Raw genomic sequence first — 6,000 nt, 5'->3', positions numbered from 1 at the left:
GGTTCCAGCTTCTAAGATGGCACTTTAAATGGTGAGCTGTAGTCTGCCTTACTCAAAAGTGCCATGTTGGCTTCGTATCCATAGGGACCTGGTACACTCACCACTGATGTGGTCTGTTTCAGTGAAAGTTCTAGCTCAGTTTTATAAAAGGAATTGCCCTAAGCTTACGGGTTTTGAAGCGAATGTATTCCTGGGGTGACTTTTTTGTATGCACATGAGACAACAACAGATGAAATACATCATTTCATACATTCATTTCAATGTATCATTTATTTCTTCACTTCCTCTGAAGAAGAGAGAATTAGGCTTGCGGGAAGTGTCTGATCGTATTATTTCTAGCTAGGGAGTTGCTTCTCAGATTTCTACAACAATGCAGTCATTTGTATTCTGTCACTTTCTAATGTGCTCATTCAAAACATTTTCACATGGGTCACTGAGAAGCCATGAGTGCCTCTAATGTATCCGGAGAAATCATGGGTTATTGGAAATAGTTAGCTAACAATCACAGCATGCTGTCATCTGCTGAACTAGCAACTCCCTGCCCAAGGAAATTTCACAAAGATGAGACGAATTTGCATGTTTCTTGTGAATGGGGTGGGGTGCAGGACTTCTGAGGAAAATAAAAAAGTCACAAATGAAAGATGGGTTCTAGAACTTGGCTATTCCTCTTGCTGTTTTATCTTCCTGCTTCTTATTGTTGTTAATATGATCTGGAAGTTGGTGTAGAAGCACAGTACAACTTCTTTTTTAAATGTGCTGATATTTTCAGTGCTTCATTTGCAATCTTATATGATTTACAGGAATTTGTAAATTCTAGTCTTTTGTTCAAACAGTTGCTGTCTTGGTGCTCTCATCCTTCTCAGGCCAACTTTTTTTCCTTTTAAAATGCTCTCTAATGTGCTGGTCTAATCTGCCAAACCAGTATATCTAGAGCCTGCACAGCCAACCTGCAGTTTGCAGTCCAAATCTAGTCCTCTAGCACAACATATCCAACCTCATTCCCCCATCAAGAGGGCTCTGAGTATGGGCCTTTGTGAAGCTAAAGGTGGGTACTCGGGAAGAGAAGTCAGTAACCCAAAGGCACGTTTACCCTGAAGCACCAATGCAAATATAGGAAAGAAAGCTTTGGGGTAGAGTTTCACTTGTAAAATAAACCGTAGGTGTCATACATGTTTCTAAAGAATTCAGTCTAGAAGCAGCATTGTGTGGTCAGCAAGTGGTCCAGCACAGCCTCTGGAAGGGGGTTGACCATTATTTGCCAGAAGTCACTCTTAGAGGGCAATGGCAAGATGCTCTTCTGCACAGAAAACTTGGGGCTTTTGCTTTTTTGATGATAAAAAGTGGGTCATTGGACTAAAGTGACTGTACAGTAACTGACAGCCGATACAGCAGGCTTTGATGTTGATTAGCGAGATAATTCTCACTGTAAGGCTGCTAAGGTGCCACAGCCAGCTGTTTACTGTCTGGATGACCTCTATTGGAAAGTGATTAAAAATGAGTCAGTTGGTTGAATGCAGGTTGCTCAGACAGATGATCTTCTTTTCTTTTCTTTCTTTCTTTTTTTTTTTTTTTAACGCTGTGATGTCCTTACATTGATGTCACGTCACCCAGGAGTTCTGCTAACAGAAAATGACAGTTTGCGAGCACAGAAGTGGTGAGTGTTTCAGCTGAGAATGCCAAGATGCTGCCTCACAGCTTGCAACAGCTGCTAGCAGAGCAAGTCAGGATCTTTAGTCACAGCTTGCAAAGCCGAAGGCTGAGACTGACGAAGTGATGGCTCATGGTTTACAAGACCTGACAGCTGGCGACCAGTGCTCTGATGCAGATTGACCTCGGTGTTTGGTATTCCCATCAGGGACTGTGCTAGCAGATCTGCAGGAAGGAAGCAAAGTTGAAATTGCAAATAGTTGAAATGGACATTGAAAATTGGAGGCTTCAGCAGCTTAGTGGAAGATAAAAGTGAACTGTGTTTTAAGATGACTATTTTAAACTGTTTTTTCATTTCTGTAGATTGTAGAGAGCTGCACCAGCAGATAAGGTAGGAATCTACTGAAGCATTTAATAGAGAATGTTGTGTCTCCCTCTTTCCTTTTCCACTTTAAAAGGTGGTAAGGAGGAAGAGCTTCCTCTACTCAATTGTTCATACCTTTAGAAAGATTTCAGAGAATTTGTATGCTTTTCATTTTTCATTTGTATTTCCTTGTAAAACTCCGTTCTTTAGCAATAATGGCTATGTTTGTGTGCTGCAGCAAAATTCAGAGAAGGCTTACAGGGTGAGAGAAAATGGTCTTGAAATAGTTCAGGGTGTTACACAACGGAGATGTTTGAGCTGTGATACGAAGTTGAAAACAGCATTTTGCCTGTGGAATTTGCAAATCACATGGACTTATGTGCAACCCAGAGCAGTGTGAAATCTTAACCCCTGCAGACCTTGCACTTGGCCTCGGACTGAAAATACTTAGGATCAAGAAAAACTTGTTTTCATATTTGTCAAAGGCATGTGAAGGGGCTTGGCCCAGTCTCTGTGCCTTCGCCACCAGTGTCTCTGCCTTGGTCCTGCACCGGGCTCTGCACGTGTAGGATCAGTCACCAGGTGCTCTGAGACACCGCAGGTCAGGTCGGCAGTGAGCAATCTGAAAGGTAAAGTGCAGAGCTAAAGAAAGTGCCAGTGTCAGTGTCGTAGCATGACAAAGGAGCTTGGTGAGAGTAAGAAATTCCCAGAGCAGTTTCTCAGCGGTTTGTGAAAGCCCAGCTTTCTGGAAGCCCCTTTTGGTTATACGCTGCTCTCCTATGTTACTTGTGCTTCTGCCACGAGGCAGAAAGTCATGATGAAAAAACTCCCTTGCCACCTAGCTCCGTACGGAGCTTTGCGTGCTGCAGATTGGTATAGGTGTGCTGGTGGCATCAGAGGGAGGAATGGGCATGGAGAGAGGAAGGTGGCCGTGCTCTCCTTGGAGCTTTCCATGAAAGCAGCACGAGCGAGGCTCTCTGCCGCTGCCTGTGCCACTGCCATCGCCTCCCTTCCAGCAGCGCCGAGCGCGTCCCCGTGCGTGGGCAGTTTCACCTCGCGCCCTCGGTCCTGGGACAGCTGGTGCTGTCAGAAAATGGAGCCGTACCTTTCACCTACTTCCCTCTTGGGAAAATGCCCTTGACTGTGATTTACACTGGATGGTGCTTGGCTGCTGCCGAGAACCAGTCCAACCGCTCATTCGATGCAAATCGCTGTAAAGTCAGTTCAGTAGGAAATCCAGAAAGTTACAGGACTGGGGATGTGTTCCTGGGGCCGTGTGGCTCAGGGAAGCCAGCAGGGAATTAAGGCAGCCACGTTCAGTGACTAGCTGTTTTTTATATAAAGTGACGAAGGCCCTCATGCAATGAATGCTGCGTTCAGGATATTTAAAATAAGTTCACGTGTGAATGTTTTTTGGAATTGGGACCATGGCTGCTACTTTCTGCTTCCTGACATAGTGCTATCTTTATTAGTAACACAGGCAGAGGGCTTTGTCTGAAGGCATTTTTCATTCATTCTGTGATTCTAAATTAATTAGGAAATAGGCTGACAATAGATGCTCTGATTAGAAATAATGACTAGGTAATATTTGCTCAAGTAATACAGTCTCTGGCTTTGTACTCTGTCACCAGTAGTTTCTATATAAAACTTGTTTCCATTCTGTGCAGCACTTAGGAGTTTGTGAAGTATTAGTCATTGTTGGGAGAGAAAGAAGATGGGATTCTAGGCCTGATGGCATGGAAGCATAGACACGATGTTCACATCATTTCTGAATTTCCTTCCCCTCGTGGTCCTTTTGATTTTGGAAGTCACTCAGGACAGCATGGTTAGCATTTTGTAAAGGCACTTCACAAAGACTGCACGGTGTTGTTTGATGTAACATCTACTGAAGTGTTCTGTAGTCTTGTTTTGGTGAAGCATTTATATTTAAGAGCTTCAAAATGTTATCTTCAATAGAAGATGCTAGCTGAGTTTGATTTTTTTCCCCTGTAGATCTCCTTTGGTAAGTTGTCTGAGGTACTTTATTATTTACTGTGCTCTGCTTGAGGAAGGCCCCTGAAGGTTGCAGGGACTTCTTAAAGGTTGACAAATACCCCTCAGCAGTGAGTCACCTGTGTCCACTCTGTGCTAGGATTGTTTTTTCCATCAATAAATCTAATAATGTTTGACAAAGGCGGCCAGGAGCATCATCTCTACTTTGTAGATGGAGAAACTGAGTCATGGCATTGCAATAAATCAACCAGGAAACCTGGAGTGCTCTTCTGGCACTGTGGTGACTTGCTCACGATGTCACAGCCCCCGTTTGGTGTTTTCACCCGTTTTGTTTGCTGGCTGCCACCGCAGGCTCGCAGGGAGCCGGGCAGACCTGCAGCAGCGCCCTGTGGAGTGGTGCAGAGCGGTTTGTTAGGGACATCAGGCTGTGTCACAATCCGAGAGCTCTCCTAGGAAAATCAATAGCAGCAGTAAGGTCCCTGGGAACAAAGAGACCCGAGCTTTCTGCTTGCTTGATTTGTGCCCCTTCATCATGTAATTTGCTTGACAGCTGCAAAACTTAATAGGATCTCATACTATAAAATTGCTTAGGACGAGATACAGCTCATCTAATTTAACGCCGAGGCTACAGTAGTCACTCGGATTGTCTGTATAGCCAAAGGGAAGAAGGAAGCACCTCCAGACAGCAATTCGTTTCATTTGTGTTAAGCATATATGAGATAATGATTACCCTGTAGAGGCGTGCTGTTCTCTGCCTGCAGAGAGGAGGAGCCTGGAAGAATAATTCAGATGAAATACCTAGCTTTTAGTGGAGATGAATCCTGTCCATAGGAACAAATGCATATCGATGAGGGCAGGTGACATGTTTTAAATAATGAAACAAGTATTTTCCAAGTGTGCACTCTGTTAGGATTTGGCTTTTGTGTCTGGGCATGTATGAATTAGTCATAGGTGTTGGCACGGGTGGTCCTTGGGCTTCCTTCTAACACATTGTGCTAGCAAGTGAGCTGCAGCCTGTCACGTCAATTTGCCATGGAAAGATTTGCTGCTAATAGTGATTTTTACCAAGAGTGGCTCTTGCATGTCCTATCAAGTTTTGCTTCGAGAGTCAATTATTTTGAATGCATCTGGGGTGAGAGGATTTGTGAACAAGCTAACTAGGAAGGAAAAGCTGCCCAGGTCACCCGAACCACGCTCAGTTCACAAAGTTTTACGACAAGTAAGCAGGTAGGAGCTGAGGTCTGTTGTGAGCTACATGCAGATAAGCTTAATGCTAATATAAACACGCAAAAAAAGATGAAATATCTCAAAAAGATCTCTGCTTTTAATGAGAGGGAATGCAAACTGGGGCATCTTGGTAGTGAGTCTGCCCCAGGTGGCTCCCAGGGCTGGGGAGGTCGGGTCTGTCCTTGGAGTAGCACCAAAGGCTCCTCATCTTTCTCTGCTCATAGGAGGGATGACTCCAAAGCCAGCAAAGCTCTAGGAGATGCTGTAGTGAGGGACTGTGCCCTGCAACACCTGCTGATGATCTCGGTAAGCCTGTGAGGAGACGGGCAAAGCAGGGGATGGTTACAGCATCCTGTCAAATGAGCTGTATCACGCCTTCCGCGCTGCTGTGCAGCCTCTCTGCAGGTACCTGCAGCTCACAGACGGGGCACAGGTGAAGTGTTCAAACCCAGCTTCCTGCTTCAGAAGTCAGTTCTGATGCATTGTGATGTGTCGTGTACCTCGCTGTACTGTGCCTGCCGCTTCCTGGCGCTTTTCCAGGGCGACGTGATGGAGATGGATGTGGAAGCGTAACCATACCCTGCAACAGGAGGCAGGCAGGGCTGGGGCTGCTGGCAAATGAGCCAGCTCCAAAGCTGGAAGCAGCACAGCCACGTCAGCACTGTGCTTGTGATAATAAGCTCTGCTGCATCACAGCGGTAATTGGTATTTGCGTAGCACTTTGCAAATATGAAAGAATTGCTTAAATGCAAATGATAAATAGGTTGGTT

Source organism: Netta rufina, assembly GCF_964035555.1.
Source record: "Netta rufina genome assembly, chromosome: 25".
In the NCBI taxonomy this organism is placed as follows: Eukaryota; Metazoa; Chordata; class Aves; order Anseriformes; family Anatidae; genus Netta; species Netta rufina.
Note: the sequence above shows the minus strand (reverse complement) of the source record.